We start from the raw sequence: 22041 nt of genomic DNA on the forward strand, positions 1-22041 counted from the left end.
TGCTCTCGAGGATGATACGTAGCAAACCATCCGTCCCGCACGACATTGTTCGAGCTGAGTTTGCTGCAGCACCTATGGTAGTGGAGGCATTGTTCCAGACGATCTCCTTTATATACAGGATGAGGGAGATGCCCATGGAGAGATTATCCCGCCAAGCTTTTGAGGCATCTAGAGACAGCTGGCCGAGGAGACACACTGGATCTTGGTATGCATAGATGCTACAATGGTTCTCACATCATGGGATAGACATTAAGCGGTTGCCACCTTTTCAGTATGATCAGTCTGCTCCACGGGGTTACCTCTCAATGAGAGGAACAGAGTGATGAGACACGACATATGGCAGCGCCTACATACAGGCGCCTACATACAGGAGACATGGACAGCACTAGAGAGCCCACTACCACCGAAGATGCTGTATTACAGAGACCACTTTATGAGCATCTCAGGGGATGGGTTTATACAACGACCGCGGTATATGGATGTATACATGCCACATAGCTCTCGCGTTGCTATTGATGGATAGCTACTACGAGTCTCATCACATCAGCTAGAGATAGAGGCTGGGAGAGCGGCATGGGTTCCTAGAGCTGAGCAGATATGCAGATTGTGCCGCGAGGAGTTAAATGAGTGGAAAGAATATATAAAGAGCTTCCTGGCCATATGATCAGTTTTAGAAACCAATACCCGAGTGATGAGTAATTACCGGTTGAAATTTGGGTATTAGACCACAAAAATTGCACTTCCCTCTCTTTGCAGCATGAAACATCAATTTTCACATAGCCTCTTGCCTTTCATCTCCTTCATGATTCAAGCTAGAGGGTAAGGGTTAACATTGCTCAGCAGACAATCATAAAGACTTACCTATGGTCCCCAAAGTCTTTCCACATGCTCATTACGCTAAAACCATTGGTACCTCTCCAAAGGAGGGCGACAATAAGGCAAGGACTACCTTGAGAAGTCACAGGCCCACTAAGATAATAACTCCTTATCCCACTTATCATGAATCATCAAGATCAAGGGTTTCCAACTGTGGAGCCGGAAGAATCAAGTTACCCCCTTTACTTTGTAAAGGATCATAGTGGTAAGGAACCCCATTCAGAAGACCAGGATATGGGAGCATATGAACAGGAGAAAGCAGGTGTTCTTAGTCTGGTGTCCCTTTCTCAACAACCTGTCGCCAGAGTCTCTCTGTTTTAAGAGGGATTTCGATTTCTCAATGGAGGCTTAGGAAGAGATGCCGAAGAGGAAGAAAAAGCAAAAAAAGAAGGAGCAACGTCTTAGCACGGACATGAAGGAAAAGAAGGAGGAAATTTTTGAGAGCAATGATATTGCTCTAATTGATGAGTGAGAAACTTTTCAATTTTGTCTATAACGCGGGAGTTGCTGAAGACTTTCACATTATTGCTGAGATGTTTAATAAGCCTTTGCAAGTAGAGTCAATTTTGGATCAGCATGTAGAGTACATGTCGAAACACAAGGACGGTTTTGAAAAATTAGTATCCAAAGGAGAAGACTGCTGTTAAACAATCAGGCTTATGTGCACTTGCTAGATTGTGCACTAATCAAGAAGGAAAACAGTTTTCTATACAAGAAGTACCAGGAACTCCCATCTTCCTACAAGCCTTCTTAGTGTACCTTGCACTTAAGTTGCTGCAAGCTATTGTATGAGCCATTTGGATTCCTCTGCTTCTTGTAGTGCCTCTATAAAGAGCTTCTTGAAAGGGGTGAAGAACTACTGTATGAAGGTACTATTCAAGATGAAATTCCCCTAGAAGATAAGTTACCTTCTGAGGAGGCAGAACTTGAGGAAGAGATTGAGTTAGTGCAGGAGGAGAGGAGGCGAAGTCGATGGATATTGTTGCTCTTAAGACGTCAACAATACAGAGACCTCTGGATGTAGATCTCTTCAAAGTGGGCCAATGTAGTCTAGAATTTCCAGTGCTGCCAAATGTTACGTACTATTGTCTGACATTCAGAATATTTTCAGCCTCACGGAAGATTTTGCTTTATGTGCTATTGCCAATTTTCAAGAAGAGGGTAGTGTTTGGGCAAAGCATAAAAGTCAATGACAACACTCTCACGGCCATCAAAGAAGAGATCTCCAAGGAGATCACAAAGGACATGGAGGGAAAACTCAAAGCCAAGCAGTCAGGAGGATGAAGGTGAAGGTGGTGAAGAACAACATCCATAAAGACGTGAGGGAGGAGACTCAAAGGGAGGAACACCAAATCATTCACACCACCACATTGAGGAGGAGAAGATGAGGCATGCCCGCCGCCTCAACATTCGAGTCACAGGTATAGCCGAGACACCAGACTCCACTCCCGAGAAAGATGGACAACTTCTATGCATGAAGCTCGGCTATAGGGAAGAGGACCCTCTCCCCTTCACCAAAGCATGAAGAGCCGGGAAAGACTCAACACGCAAGTGAGCCCTCATCCTACAGTTTGCAATAGAGACGGAGAGGGTCCCTTCATGAGAAAGAGGGTGATTCTATGAGGATTACAAGAAGATCCCATCTATTTGGATGATGACCTTACAAGGATGCAGATAGAACATAGGAAAACATGCATGCCGAGAGTCCTACAGGCCCGAAAAGAGGGCAAGAGAGCATTCTATCACAATGACCATGTCATCAATCGATGGCAAGGCCGCTGATTAGCACTAGCGGCCTATGAGACATCGGCTATGGAGGATCCAGATTCACAGATACACATAGCAGTTTGGAATTGCAATGGAGCACTTTGGACACATCTTGGGAGGATGGAGGAGGTCATGGAGGGACGAGACATCATACTACTTACAGCAGAGACGCACCAGAGCCCAGAGAGGGGGCTACCCAAAGTAGAGGGCTATCAATGGGAGTTTACATATAGGGGGACCACAAGGCAGAGCACATCGAGAGGATCTAGAGGTACAGCGGTACTCTTCAAGCGAGAGCTACAAGAGTGCCTACAGGTGGTAGCACGTGACCATGAGGGTAGATACATGTGGATTAGATTGCATCTCTCAGCAGATAGGGTGTTATACATTGCTCTATGCTACTTCTCTCCTAGAGGATCGAGATATGCCATGACAGTAGAGGATGAGAGTAGAGGCGAGGAGGAGGACACAATGCCATTGGGAGAGTCACCATATGTAGCCCTTTCAGATGACATCATACACTACTCCAACTTGGGGGAAGTCCTCCTTATGGGGGACTTTAATGCACGGACACATAGCCGACAATAGTGCAACATTTATGATTTTGAGCACCCCGAGGTGATGCACACACTAGAGGTGGAGGACACGAGAGCTTGCAGGGTGTCAGAGGACATGGGGCCAGATAACACTAGATATGGTCATCACTTACTTGAGCTGGGAGCGCGACACCATCTCGTTATTTATAACGGGATGAGATAGTGGCAGGATTCAAGAGCACTAACATGCTTTCCACGATCAGGGGGTAGCACAGTGGACTACATCATGGGGTCCATGGAGACCACACAGGCAGTGACATCTTTCACCATCCCCCCTATCCTATTGGTGCGGATCACACGTACCTCTTACTGTCACTGGTGAGCTCTACACCAGCACCCACACAGCCCACACAGGCGCATCGCATACAACTTTCTACTTCACCCATGACTTGGCAGACATATATGAGCATCATGTATATGACGGGCTATTCTAGATGGATCCCCTGTCACCTCTAGACACACTCACCACCCAGCTGTCATCTCTACTACATACGGCCGCCACCCGCAGCTTCCCCCATCATACACACATTGCACACACAGAAAGATCTGGGAGCATGCCCCAGAATCAGTGGTATGATGATGAGTGCAGAGAGCTATATAGACACCTCTGTGCCCATGGGGACCATTACACAAAGGCAGGCGAGCGGACAGATGAGGACCCTCACACGCCATAAGAGGCATGCATATGAGGAGGCACAGTACTGGGATATATACCACCTACTCTCATGAGCAGAGATGCAGCCACTGCATGGCGCAAGATGAGAGAGCCTCGCACACTTGTACCCCAATTGAGGATCCACACACATGGCATACATGTGCAAAGAGCCTCTACCATATCCCTCAGTAGCCACCCATACCATAGCCACATGAATCTCGCCCTACCACCTCTACTTTCTTTACCACCTCGATGGTAGAGAGAGCTATTTGCTGGTTACAGCATGGGAGATCGGCTAACCACACAGGTATACAAAGTGAGCATCTTATTTATGCAACTGACACACTAGGACCCTTTGTTGCTCACCTCTTTTAGGGCACTAGTGGAGGGCCTACTAGCTGAGTGGACTATGCACACCATCGTGCCTCTCCACAAAGCGGGAGACATGCTAGACCCCAGCAACTACATGACTATCATGATTGGCCATACATTGGCCAAACTTTATGGCGCAGTGCTCGAGGCAGAGTTGAGCTCATATGCAGAGAAGGAGGGACTGCGAGCACCAAGGCAAGCTAGATTCCAATGAGCTTTCTCCACTATTGACCATATATTCACTCTGAGATGTCTGATTGACCAGGCTAGGGCACGGGAGAAGAGATTATACTACTGCTTTGTGGATTTCCGCAAAGCATTTGACACGGTGCCACGAGAGAGACTCTTCCAACGCCTAGAGTCATTGGGGATCCCATCAGAGATGGTTTGGGGCATCTATGCTGGTCTTCGGGTGCATCATACGATGCCCTGCGCGGGGCTATCTGATGTTATTTCTAGCACCATAGGTGTGAAGCAAGGATCCCTACTCTCTCCTACACTATTTGGGCTATACATGGATGAGGTGGCTAATTTCATTGGTCACGGTGGTGGAGACAGGGTAGACATCTCAGGTACCACAATCCACATTTTATGCTATATGCAGATGATATTATTCTGGTATCTGAGTCGCAGATGGGACTACAGCACCATCTCCATGCACTCGATGACTTCTACACACAGAGGGGGCTTACAGTGAACCTTGGGAAAACCAAGGCCATGATTTTCCACACCTCAGGGCCAGTTCATCTTCACACTAGCAGGAGGACATGTAGAGGTGGTAGACTCATATGTGTACCTAGGGATTACATTTACGACTTCGCCAAGAAGATTTACTATGGCACAGGCAGCCAGGGATAGTAGACTCACACGAGGCTATGCAGCTCTGGCCCATGCTAGAGACACAGTGTCACACCAGGCACACTTCTAGGAGCCCCGCACGAAGGGGTGGTTGTTTGACACACTAGTCACCCCTGTTTTGATGTATGCTTCAGCAGTATGGGCACCTGGGCTTGCCACCTCCACATGGTCTCAGATAGAGAGGCATCAGATTCTCATGCTCTCACGGATGATCCGCAGCAAACCCTCACATGATGTTTTTCGGACAGAGTTTGCTGCACCTCTAATGCTAGTAGAGGCCCTCTTCCAGACGACGATCTTCTTCATACAGAGGATCAGTGATATGCCATCAGATTGACTCTCACATAAAGCTTTTGGGGCGTCCAAGCAGCTCACAGAGAGTGGAGATAAGAGATCATGGTATTCATCATCACAGATGATACAGTGGCTCACTCAGCATGGTCTTGACATAGATCACCTGCCACCTTTCCAGTATGATATACATGCACCACACATCTAGCTCTCTCACAGTGAGAGGAACAGAGTCCTTCGATAGGATTTATGGTAGCGATACACTCAAGAGACTTGGATTACACCCAGTCAGCCTCTACCGTCGAAGATGCTATACTACAGAGATCAGTTTATGCGTGCCTCACAGTGCTCGAGTGGTGATTGGCCAGCTTAGAGTGTCATCACACACCAGCTTGAGATTGAGGCAGGTAGGGCAACACGGATCCCCAGAGCAGAGAGGATATGGAGACTATGCTAGGAGGAGGTTGTGAACATTATGTATGCAGATGCAGAGCATATAGTGTCATTAGAGAGAGATACACCACCATCTTTAGTGGACATCCCTCACTCTGTCAGATCATGGAGTCTGCAGAGACCAGCGTAGATTTAGCCAGTTCTTGCTACTAGAGACATAGCACCACAAAGGAGAGGTGGGCGATAGCTCCAACTCACTGATTTCTTCTAGAGATCTATCCCACTGTGTATCCTGACACACAGGAGGGAGTCACTTCAGCGCGCTATGGACCTCCGAGAGCCAAACGGAGACCGAGAGCACTAGGCTACCAAACTCCCAGACTACGTAAGAGGGAGATCACAGAGATACGGGCTTGACATTAGCACCATATCCAAGAGCGGCTAGCTCACTTACACTCACACTCGGAGATCATGCTCCGAGGTATTTTTGCCTTACCATCGCCTATGTATCACATATTACACCCCCATTATGGTAATGGTTGGAGCTAGATAGATCTGCATTGCATTCTTGTATACCTCGCGCGTATAGGTTGCATACTGAGCCTCTAGCAGTAGTGCTCCATCCATCACACCCCCCCCACTAGCTCAATACTTTCATAGTTTATTTCATGTTCATTTAGTCCTTTTTTTCCTCGACATCCAGAAGACATTGACAGTTGTACATTGATTTGTCTCATGGGTCGAGTTCGGCCTCTAGTAGACGTTAATACATCTCTCTCTCTCTCTCTCTCTCTCTCTCTCTCTCTCTCTCTCTCTCTCTCTCTCTCTCTCTCTCTCTCTCTCTCTCTCTCTCTCTCTCTCTCTCTCTCTTTGTGTATGTGTGCTGTGTGTGTCAGTGTGTGTGTGAATGTGATATGTAGACTTATGTTTCCTTAATTATTTTATTTGCAGAGTACATTTGAAGTCAAAGTCAAAGACAAATTCTTGCAGTGACATAAAAGGGAGTATTGTTGCCGAGACGCAGCTCTCTCTCACTACCTAAGCAAATTGTCTAAGGCAAAGATTATAATCTACCATAATGCCATGAGCCAGGAAGGGAAAGTTACAAATTTTGTATTCAAGACATTGTCCCTGTTCCTAGGTGCAATGATTATTCCTAAAAGTTATGAGAAGATTATTTTGATGGAGAAGTCTCTTGCCTTAGAAATTTTTGGATGCTACCCTGGTTATGCCAGCAAACCGAAGGGGTTACTTTCATACATATGCTGTAGTAGCATTGTCTCTAGGCATAGAGAACCCAGAGGAACTAGAAGAGTATGGCAAACATCGTTTGCTAAGGTATAAACTAGAAGAGTATGGCAAACATTTTTTGCTAAGGTATAAACGAAAGCCAGATTCACTGGAATTGCCAAAGTCATTGGAATGAAAAGATACATTGTAAAAGACTTATGTGTTACATTTATCTATCCAACGATGATTAACAAAAATCTTTTGTTCTCTCCATTTGTTTTGTGCTTCTATGGCATCTGAGTTTTTAAATGCTTCGGAATGCTTCAATCTCTTCCTTTCCATATGTGTGAGTGTCTGCATCAATTTGCATGACCTCAAGGTTTCTTTTTTATATAGTTGTTGTAGTATTCTTCCATAGAACCATTGAAACACTTCTTGTAGGCTGCTGTTTGCCCTACTTTTTCCACCACCATGTTGTGTGTGCCTAAAGTATGCATTTCGAGCCATATAATGCGATTTCTCGAGTCCTTGTGTGTTCCAAATGCTAGCATCTCCGTACTTGTTGATAAAGTAAGGCATGTGGTTGTAGAGAATATGCTGCATAAGAAAACATACAATGTAAGTTAGTATCGAGGGCTAGAAAACAACAGTAAGCTAGAAACATACCATGTAGTGTGTAATGTTAGTGTCAATCCAAGCAGCTCTGAATGCTTTTTTGAACGCTTGTAAGTTGTCTTGAAAGCTCTTTTTGTCTTGTTGTGGGAGTAGTTGACTTTCTCACACATTTGGAACAGAGTATCAATTGAACGCCAAACATCTGCTTTGATATTCCTTGAAGCACCTTCAAGGTCTTTCACTGCATTATGAAGCTTTTTCCACTGTTGGTATTCGATTCGACTTGTGTAGGTTGTTGTATATTGTTTTCCTAACTTTGTAGGTTTGTGTTACTGATTATTCATTGGCTTGGAAAGAAATATTCTTGCCTTAACACCTCCAATGAAAGGCTTCATTAGAACTTCCTTTTCATTTGATGACTTTTTAGTGTTCTTCAGAATCTGGACATTACCTCCATGTAGTCCAATTGCTGATAACAACACCTTCTCCAATACACGGATGGCTTCTTTCCTCTCTGCTACATTCTTGATCTTCCAAGCAAAGCCAATGTGGAGATATACCAGTTTCTCTATGATACGACACAAAGCATGAAGCGTGCATATATGCACATTGGAAAGAGGAATCTCAAACACTGGTTTAAAGTTCTCATCCAAAATTTGTCTGTTCGGTGGTCGTCTCCACCACTTAGGGTCCATCACCCTTGTGGAGTCCATGGAGTAAAGGCATGGAGACTTTGCATTGGCCCCTTTGCTGAATAAGCACTTGAGAGTCTTAAAGTTACCCACAAGATGCCATTAGACTTGAAATTCCCCCCTTTTCTCTACGTGGAGCATCTTGGTTGCATTCATCTGTTCTTTGATGAGATTGGGAATATGTGTCTGATGAAATACCCAAAACAAGGATTCATGGTCCTCTTTCTTGACCTCAAATGAACCTAGCCACTAGATGTTCATCTCTCGGACTGCACAATAAAATACTTTGGATCATCCCTACTGCAATTACAAAGAGCCCTATTCATAAGTGTTATTGTGACCCTATTCATAAGTGTTATTGTCACGAATGGTTTTAGTTACTTTGCTGGATTGATATTCTCTTTGTCAGGATGTATGACAACCCTACAAATACAGCACTACTCATTTACTAATGTAGAGAACATGTAAATCCCAAAGAAGCCCAGCAAATAAAATAATATTAACTGCTAACACAAAAGACATGTGAATGGGAATACATTAACTGTTAACACAAAATAACATGTGAATGGGAATACCTTCAGTGCAACATTACCTTACGGCTAACACAAAATAACATGTGAATGGGAATACATTCAGTGCAACATTACCTTACGGCTTGGATTCTCTTCTTCAGGCCTCCAGAACCGAGCCTCAAGTTCTCAACGTTTTTGAGCTTTCTTTTCCGTATGCACCGTCCAATGATTGTGTCTTTTTCTCTATATTTGCAGAGGTCACTTCTTAGGTTATTGATTTGACATTACTGTTCTTCAAATCTAACTTTCTGTGTCTTGCATTCACCAGACAAGCCAAGAAGCTCATTTGCTAAGTGTTGTGAATAATGCCTTTCTCTCTCTTGCATGTAAGAAATTGACTTGCAATATCCTAGTAAGCTTGTGGTGCCATCACCTGTGCAAAACGTAAGAGAGTTGTGGGATTTGAAAAGGGAGGATATGAAGTAGTACGGGGCTCAATAATCAAATAGGTTCTGAGGGACTTGTTGATTATCCTAAGTATGAGGTTGAGTTTGAGACAGCATCTCATGTCACTGAAGACTCAACATACCTTTACCTTAACTACTATGTGGTTGATGCTGGAGGAGAAGTCAAACCAATGTAATACCTGGTTGCAGCAAGAAGAGGCTGAGACATCAACACTACTACTTAAGAGAATGCCTCTTCAATGCTATCACTATCAAGGACCACACATAATTACTGAATGTCCCAATAAGCACATAATAGTCCCCCCTCGAGCTACATCTTCTAGTATTGTTAAAACTCTAAAGATCTCTCTAGCTAATAACCATGCATAAACATGCATGGAGGCATATACTCTTCCACACACGACCACCCCCGAGCCCAAGGGTGCACACATAAATACAATGAAGTACCAGATACCTTACCTTAGTGTCCCATACCACCAAGAGATATGACTTCACTCCATCAGCACATAGCTTTAGCATGAAATGGCAAGAGAGTAGACACAATGCTCTACATAAGAGAACATCCCTTGAGAGTGCCCCATGCCCCTATTATATAAGAGGACCCTCAAGTGGCTCTTGACTCTCCATTTCCATGTGTGACCCTCTTGGTTGCTTGACCTAAACTCAACCCAAGGTTAGACCTAACCCTTGCCCCACTAGAGCATGTTCCCATGTTCACATGTTCCCATGCCTAGGCATGTTCCCATGTTCACATGCCTAGGGTGGGTTAGCCTCCTAGTTATGTGCACATAACATACTTCCCCTCTCTCAAAACATTGCACTCTTACAAAAGAATGAAAATTGCGCTGAATGTTCCAAGTCGAATCCTCAATTTCCATGTCTTTTCACTTAAATTTAACCACAGGGATTAAGTGACTATATGAAATTTCCTTTAACCACAGGGATTAAGTGACTATACGAAATTTCCTTTCCATGAATTCAAGTACCTTTTCAGGTTCATGTGGAACATAAGACAAATATTCGACTCCAACGAGTTCTTGAGGACTAACTATGTTATCCTCACCTCTGAGCTTCTCTTTCAGTCTATTGACATGAAAGACTAGATGAACTCTGACATGTGGAGGTAGTTTTAATTCAGCCAAACCGACGTATAACTCGAAATGGACCACAATATCTACGAGATAATTTTGAGCATTTTCCTGTTGAGGACAAAGTCTGAGAATTTTTAGGAACTTTCAAATAAACCAATGCTCTTGGCTCAAAAGACTAAGGTGAGCATCCCCTATCAACATGAAACTGTGTTTTATCCTAAGCACTCCTGATAGAATCCTGAGCTTGGGTCAGCATTTCCTGCATATCACACAATAAATCCCTTCAATGCATCAAGCTTAATGTCCTTAAGACCGACATCAAACAACAGGTGCCTTGGGTTAATACCCATACAGCATGAACGGACTATAACCAATAACCGTATGCTTAGAATAGTTATAGGCAAATTCCATCTCATTGGAAGATATTTTTCCCAACTCGATGGTTTTCTAGAGACATATGCACAAAGCATATCCTCTACAATCTGATTCACACGCTCTATTTTTCCATCAAGCTGCAGGTGATCAGAGGAACTCATACTCAAAGTAGTTTCCAATTTCTTGAAAACTTCCTGCCAAAAAAGAGCCATGAACTTAGAGTCCCGATCACTCACAATATCAAAATGTAGACCATACAATCTTGCTCGACAAATTGGTAAGCCAATTCTAATGCCTTAACAGTTGTCTTTGTGGGTAAAAACCTTGCCATCTTTGTCAATCTATCCACGACTACCCAAATGGCATCATGACCCCTATTGATACGTGGAAGTCCTGTAATGAAATCCATGGAAATACTTTCCCACTTTCGAGACAGAATATCCAAAGGATGTTATAACCCAATAGATTTAAGGCAACTCTACTTTATTAATCTAACACTGATGACATTCGACCACATAATTCTAAACAAAATCCTTCATTTTTGGCCAATAAAAAGTCCTAACAAAAGCCAAGGTACATTGTATGCCTGAATGTCCTACCGATGGTGCATCATGGCACTCAAATGGGATCCTCAGTTTAATTTTCCATACATCCGGTACGCAAACCTTATTATTTTAGAATAAAAGACCATTTCGAATAAAAAATTAATTGGCTTTTCCTTCATTCACCAGGTTTTGATCTACCTTAGAGTTGGACCCTGATTTTGCCAAATTCTAATATTTTCCAAAGAAAATATCTGTATTGCATTTTCCCTTGAGTAAATCGTATAAGTTAGAAGTAATTTTCGTAAAGCTAAGTTCATTAACTTCACCGATTTGACTCAATGCATCAGCAATGCAATTCAAGCTACCTTTCCTGTATTTAATCCATGAAATCAAAGTCTTGCATCAATTCAGCCCATCTGGCCTTTCTACCTTTCAAGTCCAGTTGATCACAAAAAGACTGATGATAGAGAGATCTTTAGGGTTTTAAAACAACTAGGTACCTAGTCTGTGTATCGTTGAGTTTCTTACTCTCGAAGGCCACATGTTTCCCATCTTAGAACAAAGTTGTGCCTACCACAAAATCACTAGCATCAGTCTCTACAATGTAAGGCCTACTAGGATCTGGTAAGGCTAACACAGGAGCATCTCGAACTTTATATTTTAAAGTATCAAAAGTTTTATATAACTTCTCATTCCACTTAATCGAAGAATTAGACTTCTTATTTTTACCCTTAAGAAGGTTGGTAAAAGGCACTGTCAACTTCGAATAATCCTTGACAGATTTTCAAAGAAATACCACGAAACCTAAGAAAGATCTTAACTGCTTGACCGTACGTGGAACTGGCCATTCCAAAACCTTTTGGATGCGATCAAAATCTATACTTAAGACATCTCGAGAGATCTTATGACCCAAGTATAACAATTCCTTTTTGAAAAAATCACACTTAGATAATTTATAATACAGTTTCTCCTTCATGAGCCTTCCTAGAACCTCTTTAAGATGATTATCATGCTCAGCCAAAGTTTTATTGTATATCAAAATATCATCTAAGAAACATATTTTCCTAACAGATCCAGAAATATATCATTCATTATCTGTTAGAAAGTTGCTAGTGCATTAGTGAGACCAAAGGGTAACACTAAAAATTCATAATGGCCATAACGTGTAAAAAAGCAATTTTAGGAACATCTTCCTCTGCAATACGGATTTGATGATAACTGATTCGCAAATCAAGCTTTGTGAAATACTTAGCTCCTTGCAACCTATCAATACGATCATCTGATCTAGGCAATGGGTATTTGTTCTTAATTGTAATCTTGTTACGACGTTTGTAATCAATACACATCTGCCAGGTACCTTGATCTTTTTTCTTAACCAAGAGAACTTGTAAGATTCCTCCCCCAGTCCCTCATGATGTCCAAATTCTCCCCCTGTAATCAAATCCCTCTTCAGAAATATAAAAGATCTTGTTTATACCTGTTTTGGCCTAGAGAGAGGTGATTCAGTTATTAAATATTTTTGGATGAAAAAATATCTCATTTTATTAAAATAATTTCTCCTAAAACAGAAGTTCAAAAAGATTTTCAGAAGGTGCATTAGAAATCAAGTATAATCTGTTCAAGAGGCCTTAAAATAGGGGGTCCACATTTTTTTAAAATTTTAAATTAAGGTTCCTATGGACCAATAAGATTCATCCAAATGTAGGGAGGAGATAAATGGAAGAATAAAAGGAAAATCCCTCAAAAATGAGTAAATACTCACATAAGATGAAGAGTTGACTAAGGACAAGGTTAATAGTTAAAAAAGAGAGATATTTAGAAGAAATGATGCATTTTTGACATCTCAGTATGGGGGAATCCCCCTCATGAAGGAGACACCTATTTCACATGTGTGAGAGAGTTTTAAACTCCCAAATAATGAGATATTTTTATCTCTCAAAAAGTGAGCTAAACTGACCTAAAAATGGTCAAAAATTGACTAAATTGATCTGGAAAATTCTAGAATCAGTTTGCTTGGTTAGAGGCTCACTTTTTCTTATAAATAGAAGCCTTCCCCTTTGTTGAAGCTTAATAGTATTTTTGCACTGTTATTCTACTTCTCCCATGAGCCAAAAACTGTGAATTTACTCATAATTCATTAGTTTTTGACCTTTCCCTCTTCTACCACTCTTGTTTCAAACAAGAGTAGATCCCTCAAACCATCAAGCCAAAGGAAAGCTCTCAAATTCTTCTTGTTGTAAATTAGAGATTCTTCTCTTTTCTATTTCATTTTATGGTTTTTATGGTTTTTGTCTTCTTTAAAGTGAATAATGATGTTATGCCTCATTGAAAAGGCATTCCTCTCTCTTCTTTAGTAAATCCAACCCTTCTTTATCCTAGATGAATGATTAATGGATAGAATCAAGTTTTTCATTATGTTTTTCTTAAATAAGTAGAAATTATTTACATTAGAATGATTTAAATAATCTTGGTGAAATTCTAGTGGATTTTAGAGGGTTAAAATTTGAAAAATGGTCAGCCATACAAAGGAGGTTATAGCAAAATTTTCTAAAAATTATGTAAAATAAGTTTTATCTTTTATTATTCAAAAAGAGTAATCCCCATCGTATATGTATTCTTAAAGTGCTATTTTTCATTCTAAGTATAGAAAAATGCATACTAGAATTATTTTATTATAAAAGTATTATTTTCTTTAGAATTAATTTCTATGCATAGAAGGATGCATATTGAAATTTTTATTTTGATTATAAAAGTGTTACTTTTATCATAATTAGATTTTTATGCATAATTAGATGCATAAAAGAATTTTATTTTTATTATAAAAGTGTGACTTTTATCAATTTTGATTTTATGCATAGAAAGATGCATAAAGCATTTTATTTTTAATTCAAAAGAGTTATTCTCATCAATTTTGATTTTATGCATAAATAGATGCATAAAGAATTTTATTTTTTTTCCAAAAGAGTTATTCTTATCAATTTTGATTTTATGCATAGAAAGATGCATCAAGAATTTTATTTTTAATTCAAAAGAGTTATTTTTATTAATTTTTATTTTATGTATAAATAGGTGCATAAAGAATTTTATTTTTATTCCAAAAGAGTTATTCTTTTCAATTTTGATTTTATGCATAGAAAGAGACATAAAGATGTTTATTTTTAATTCAAGAGAGTTATTCTCATCAATTTTTATTTTATGCATAAATAGATGCATAAAGAATTTTATTTTTAATTCAAAAGAGTTATTTTCATCAATTTTGATTCTATGCATAAATAGATGCATAAAGAATTTTACTTTTAATCCAAAAGAGTTATTCTTATCAATTTTGATTTTATACATAGAAAGATGCATAAAAGATTTATTCTGATGAGTCCATGGCTCTTTTACATGGATCCGTTGGTTGATCTTGCTGATCTTCAACGGAGATTCCATTTTGTTATGTGAATATATTGCCGGTTACTATGAGCTAGGAACTATCGAAAAGGCCCCTTAGTGGACACGTGGTGAGCGTTCTGGTTGCCAATGATGCCATAGGTACACCGATGAAAGAATGAATTGAAAATTAGGATTCAACTGGATAATTAGAGGTTATTGATCAGTGATATTATGGTTTCATTAAAAGATTATTTTAAAGACAGTTGAATCGGTGAAAAAGGCAATTTCATATTGGGTGTGTAAGTGGTGTGACTAGTTTTAAGTTTGCATGAGTATCCAGCTAGGGGGCATGGGAACTCTTTTCCTTGGTACCCGAGACAAAACCTAACCAAATTCCTAATTGGATCCTATCACTACAGTGGTTGGGCGGTTGGCTAACAACCCAAGGGACTATCTGCACTGATGATGGATCCCTAAGCTGAGACTCAATTATGCTATGGTACGTTAGATAAAGTAAATCCCGATCAAAAATTGTTCTATGCAACGGCTGTGCCTCTCAATGAGGAAAAAAGCGTTGGTCTCTATGATCCAAGTACAATCTTTTCCTTGATCTGACTAAGGAACTTACGGGTTCGTCGGTCAGATCAGTTCAATTAGTTAAGGCTTTTGATGACTACGTTAGAGAAAAGTTATCTTGGAGAAATCGCCTGTGCTTTCCAGATAAGGAAAGTTTTTCTGGGTTCAATTTTTGGAAAAACCGATGGATTAGTCTCCTGTCCAGATATCCGTGGTGGTGGGCGAGGCCCCGAGTGTGGGATCCTGCCCTACACAAGAAGTGCTACTTCCGTTGCTAGCACCCTTGTTTTCGTTGCACGAAGGAGACAGGGATCTCACAGCTAGTATCAGAGCAATTTGACTAATGAGGATCAACCAAAAAGCCAAAAATGTCAAAAATTTATGAAGTAGCAGTATAAGATCAGATTTGTGTGATGAAATTCATACAAATTGTTATTTGAACTGAAATTCATAAATTAGTAATTGGGTCTTCAGATGGAAGTACCACAATTGCATGGAATCCCTGACTTGCTTGAGGCCTAGACATGATGGTCTTTACCTTATAGTTCCAAGGATCGTGACTACTCGTATATACCAAGGGTATAACTGCAACTCTTTACTGGCAGTATATACGAGTAAATCTAAGACTTGATATTATAAGCATTAATGCTATCCAGATGATGAATTCGAATGTGGTTGATATGATTTTTAAATTTTGGTTGTGAACTGATGAGTTGATTTGGATTCTGATTGAAAAATGATGATTCCTGAAATTTAGTTGAAATGTAATAAGCTGAGCAAAACCACAATGAGGATGAATGGGACGAGTCCCTGTCATGATGTTCATAACTGGAGTGATGTTAATGACTTCAGCAAATCACTATGAGATTAGTGGATTGTGCTAGCAGATTACTACTGTTAACTTTTGATCAGTGGATCAAGTTAAGGGATGATAAATTAAAAATCTGAAAATTTGAAATCCCCATGGAGGACTGTTCAAATGGAAAAATTCAGTCTGATGGACCATTATTGTGTTAAAGATATGAATGAGATATTCTGAATGAATTGTTATCTGATAATGCATTCTATATGAGTATCTTTACCCCATGATTATGTGGAGAGCCGACCTATTTAAAGAACCCCAGAATCAGTTGAATCAAAAATCGGATTGAATCATAAATAAAGAAACTTAACAAGAATTTTCGTATTGATAGGAACATGGATCGAGGTCGTCGTGGTAGAAATGTTAGCCCCCAACTCGATGAAGAAGAGCTCGACCTGGATGTTCGTAAAACTCTTCATAGTTCGCAGCCTGGTCCCTTCAAGGGTGAAGGGGAACAGTTAGGTGAAGTTGTAGAAAAGTGGATTGAGGCCATGGAGGAATACTTTGATGTAATTGGCTACACTGAGAGAAGCAAGATGGCTCTCGCCAGGTTAAAGATTGTGGAAAGGGCCATGGTTGCATGGAGGAATCATTGCGAGACAAACCGTCTCAATCGAAATACCCAAACCTGGACTGATCTCAAAATTTACCTAAGGGACGAGGTTCTGTCCTCCTGGCTTTTTAGAAACAAAGATGAACAAATTCATAGAGTTAACCTAGGGGAGTAGAACTATTGAAGCATATCACCAAGCATTCGCCCTCCTCCTCAGATACTCGCCTTCGCTAGATGAAGAACAGCTAATGGCCGGGTCCATTCGGAAACTGAACGAACCTTTGAATATCCTGGTGAAGAATGCCAAGCCAGTTTCCATGGCCGAAACAGTTCGGATGGCAAACGAAAAGCCTTTGATGTCAAAGTCCCGCCAAAGCCAGCACTATCACCTTTCAAAAGGTTTTTATTCCCAGAAGGTGATTCCAACCTTCCTCTGCCTAAGAGATATCAAGGTCAAACCCAGGATATGGGAAGTTTCAGAATGGAAGAAATGTCCTTTTTCCGAAACTCAATTCCCTGGATTTCAACTTCAGAAGTTTCACCCTTGAACAAGAGAGTGAAATGTTATAACTATCAAGGATTTGGACATCGCAGTATGGATTGTCCAACTCCTTTTGGATCAAGGTTTTCAGGGTAGGGAAATCGGGGATCAAGATTCCAGACTCCAGTCCCTTCCTTCCAGAGTAATCAGGGTTCTATCCGCCAAAATCAGGGAAATCCCAGAGGTAGACCCTCTATCCAACCTGCAGTTTCAATCCAAAGTAATGCAAGACCTCCACCTCAGAATAGGGGAAGCCAAAGAGAGTTGTTCCCAAATCGTCCTTACACTTCCAAGGCAGTAACACTGGAAGTGATTGAAGAAGAAGAAGAAGATGAAAGAGATCATACTCCACCTGCGAGACGAGATGAGGACATCTCGTGTTTTTTAAGTGCAGTAGAATGTAAGATTCCTTCCCCAGCCCCTCATGATGTCCAAATTCTCCCCCTGTAATCAAATCTCTCTTCAAAAATATAAAAGATCTTGTTTATACCTGTTTTGGCCTAGAGAGAGAAAATCTTCTAGAGAGAGGTGATTCAGTTATTAAATACTTTTGGATGAAAAAATATCTCATTTTATTAAATTAATTTTCCCTGAAACAGAAGTTCAAAAAGATTTTCAGAAGGTGCATTAGAAATCAAGTATCCAGAGGCCTTATCCTAGGGATCCAGATTTTTTTGAAATTTTAAATTAAGGTTCCTATGGACCAATAAGATTCATCCAAATGTAGGGAGGAGATAAATGGAAGAATAGAAGGAAAATCCCCCAAAAAATGAGTAAATACTCACATAAGATGAAGAGTTGACTAAGGACAAGGTTAATAGTTAAAAAAGAGAGATATTTAGAAGAAATGATGCATTTTTGACACCTCAGTATGGGGGAATTTCTCTTGAAAGAGGTGCCTATTTCACATGTATAGGAGAGTTTTAAACTCCCAAATAATGAGATATTTTTATCTCTCCTCTCTCCTGTTTCAATTAGATCCAAAAAGTGAGCTAAATTGACCTAAAAATGGTCAAAATTAACCAAATTGATCTGGAAAATTCTAGAATCAGTTTGCTTGGTTAGAGGCTCACTTTTTCCTATAAATATAAGCCTTCCCCTTTGTTGAAGCTTAATAGTGTTTTTGCACTATTACTCTACTTCTCCCACGAGCCAAAAACTGTGAATTTACTCATAATTCATTAGTTTTTGAGCTTTTCCTCTTCTAAAGATTGGTGGCCACTCTTGTTTCAAACAAGAGTAGATCCCTCAAACCATCAAGCCAAAGGAAAGCTCTCAAATTCTCCTTGTAAGTTGGAGATTCTTCTCTTTTCTATTTCATTTTATGGTTTTTATGATTTTTGTCTTCTTTAAAGTGAATAATGATGTTATGCCTCATTGAAAAGGCATTCCCCTCTCTTCTTTAGTAAATCCAACCCTTCTTTATCCTAGATGAATGATTAATGGACAGAATCAAGTTTTTCATAATGTTTTTCTTAAATAAGTAGAAATTGTTTACATTAGAATGATTTAAATACTCTTGGTGAAATTCTAGTTGATTTTAGAGAGTTAAAATTTGAAAAATGGTCAGCCATACAAAGGAGGTTATGGCAAAATTTTCTAAAAAATCGTGTAAAATAAGTTTTACCTTTTATTATTCAAAAAGAGTAATCCCCATCGTATATTCATTCTTAAAGTGTTATTTTTCATTCTAAGTATAGAAAAATGCATACTAGAATTATTTTATTATAAAAGTGTTATTTTCTTTAGAATTAATTTCTATGCATAGAAGGATGCATACTGAAATTTTTATTTTGATTATAAAAGTGTTACTTTTATCATAATTGGATTTTTATGCATAATTAGATGCATTAAAAAATTTATTTTTATTATAAAAGTGTGACTTTTATCAATTTTGATTTTATGCATAGAAAGATACATAATGAATTTTATTTTTAATTCAAAAGAGTTATTCTCATCCATTTTTATTTTATGCATAAATAGATGCATAAAGAATTTTATTTTTATTCCAAAAGAGTTATTCTTATCAATTTTGATTTTATGCATAGAAAGATGCATAAAGAATTTTATTTTTAATTCAAAAGAGTTATTTTCATCAATTTTGATTTTATGCATAAATAGATGCATAAAGAATTTTTTTTTTCAAAAGAGTTATTCTTATCAATTTTGATTTTATGCATAGAAAGATGCATAGAAAGATGCATAAAGAATTTTATTTTTGATTCAAAAGAGTTATCAATTTTGATTTTATGCATAGAAAGATGCATAAAGAGTTTTATTTTTAATTCAAAAGAGTTATTCTCATCAATTTTGATTTTAATTCAAAAGAGTTATTCTCATCAATTTTGATTTTATGCATAAATAGATGCATAAAGAATTTTATTTTTAATTCAAAAGAGTTATTTTCATCAATTTTGATTCTATGCATAAATAGATGCATAAAGAATTTTACTTTTAATCCAAAACAGTTATTCCTATCAATTTTGATTTTATACATAGAAAGATGTATAAAAGATTTATTTTTATTTTGAAAGTATTATTTTCATTGAAATTGAATTTATGCATAGATAGATGCATAAAAGATTTATTTTTATTTTGAAAGTGTTATTCTCATTAAAATGAAATTTATGCATAGTAAAATGCATAAAAGGTTTATTTTTAATTTGGAAGTGTTATTTTCCTTAAAATTGAATTTATGCATAAATAGATACATAAAAGGATTTTTATAAAAGTGTTATTCCTACTAAAGTTGTCTTTATGCTGCCTAATTAGATGCGTAAAGAATCTTTATATCAAAAAATTAGAATTCTCTTACATTCTATAAATACATGTGATGAGATGTGATAGGAATCAGATAGATGTAAATGGATGGATGGAAGTGATATGAATCAGATAAATGTAAATAGATGAATGGATATGATGTCCTATGAGTTAGGATGTGAATGAATGGTATAAGATGTGAAGGAATGTGATGGCATGTGAATCGTGATATGAATGATAAGAGATGTGAATGAATGACGGCATGTGAATCGGCGGATGAATGGATGATGTGGTTTGATGTGTGAATGATGTAGATTAATGTGGATGGATGTATAGATGATGTGGTTTGATGTGTGAATGATGTGGATTAATGTAGATGGATGAATGGATGATGTGGTTTGATGTGTGAATGATGTAGATTAATGTGGATGGATATATAGATGATGTGGTTTGATGTGTGAATGATGTAGATTAATGTAGATGGATGAATGGATGATGTGGTTTGATGTGTGAATGATGTAGATTAATGTGGATGGATGTATAGATGATGTGGTTTGATGTGTGAATGATGTGGATTGATGTAGATGGATGAATGGATGATGTGGTTTGATGTGTGAATGATGTAGATTATTGTGGATGGATGTATGGATGATGTGGTTTGATGTGTGAATGAGGTGGATTGATGTAGATAGATGAATGGATGATGCGGTTTGATGTGTGAATGATGTGGGTTGATGTAAATGAATGTATGGATGATGTGGTTTAATGTGTGAATGATGTGGATTGATGTAGATGGATGAATGGATGATGTGGCTTGATGTGTGAATGATGTAGATTTATGTGGATGGTTGTATGGGTGATGTGGATGATGTGGATGGATGTATGGATAATGTGGATGGATGTATGAATGATATGGATTGATGTGTGGATGACGTGATTTGATATGGGAATGATGTAATGTGATAGGGATCGATGAAGATAAATTATGGAATGATGACAAAAGATGAAATTTTGTTAAAACTGTATCTGTATGCGAAATCTGTTTTTTAAAATGACTGTTTTATGTCAAGAATGTTGGGAAAGCATTTTGATCGTTTTGAATGAGGTCGTGGAGATCTATATGTTAAAGTTGCAACTGCTGTGACGAAGAGTCGATGGAGGACATCTCGCGTAGCAAAGTCGGCCAACGACTTGACCAGCCTCGGTTCGATTTAAAATGGTGAGCTTCTGGTACGGTGGGGGCGAGGGACCAAGGAAGCGGCCTATGAGTGAAGCGCTAGGTGACATGCGAAGGATCCTAGAGGGTGCTGACTATACGGTGCTCGGGCTCTGGGTCGCCGAAGATACCCACACGTACATCGGGGAAGATATTTGGAACAAGGAGTATGAGTTATTTTCTGAGTTTTGGGCATGGATCTTGTTGACCGATCTTACTGGTCCTCAACTGATAAGTCCATGGCTCTTTTATATGGATCCGTTGGTTGATCTTGCTGATCTTCAACGGAGATTCTATTTTGTTATATGTGAATATATTGCCGGTTACTATGAGCTAGGAACTATCGAAAAGGCCCCTTAGTGGATAGGTGGTGAGTGTTCTGGTTGCCAATGATGCCATAGGTACACCGATGAAAGAATGAATTGGAAATTAGGATTCAACTAGATAATTAGAGGTTATTGATCAGTGATATTATGGTTTCATTAAAAGATTATTTTAAAGACAGTTGAATCGGTGAAAAAGGTAATTTCATATTGGGTGTGTAAGTGGTGTGACTAGTTTTAAGTTTGCATGAGTATTTGGCTACTAGGGGGCCTGGGAACTCTTTTCCTTGGTACCCAGGACAAAACCTAACCAAATTCCTAATTGGATCCCATCACTACAATGGTTGGGCGGTTGGCTAACCCAAGGGACTGGATGGGATTAGGCTGCACTGATGGATCTCTAAGCTGAGACTCAATTCCGTTATGGTACGTTAGATAAAGTAAATCCCAATCAAAAATTGTTCTATGGAAAAGAATCAACGGCTGTGCCTCTCAATGAG

General features: G+C 39.1%; 1 pseudogene; it reads right to left on the minus strand.

Annotated features, from left to right (window-relative positions):
• Positions 1-7254: 7254 nt before the first annotated feature.
• The window catches only part of LOC147620959 (uncharacterized), a 19315-nt pseudogene continuing 4528 nt past the window's right edge, over positions 7255-22041 (minus strand).

This window comes from Cibotium barometz, chromosome 31 (genome assembly GCF_041138505.1).
Source record: "Cibotium barometz isolate CiBa-2024 chromosome 31, ASM4113850v1, whole genome shotgun sequence".
Classification (NCBI taxonomy): domain Eukaryota; kingdom Viridiplantae; phylum Streptophyta; class Polypodiopsida; order Cyatheales; family Cibotiaceae; genus Cibotium; species Cibotium barometz.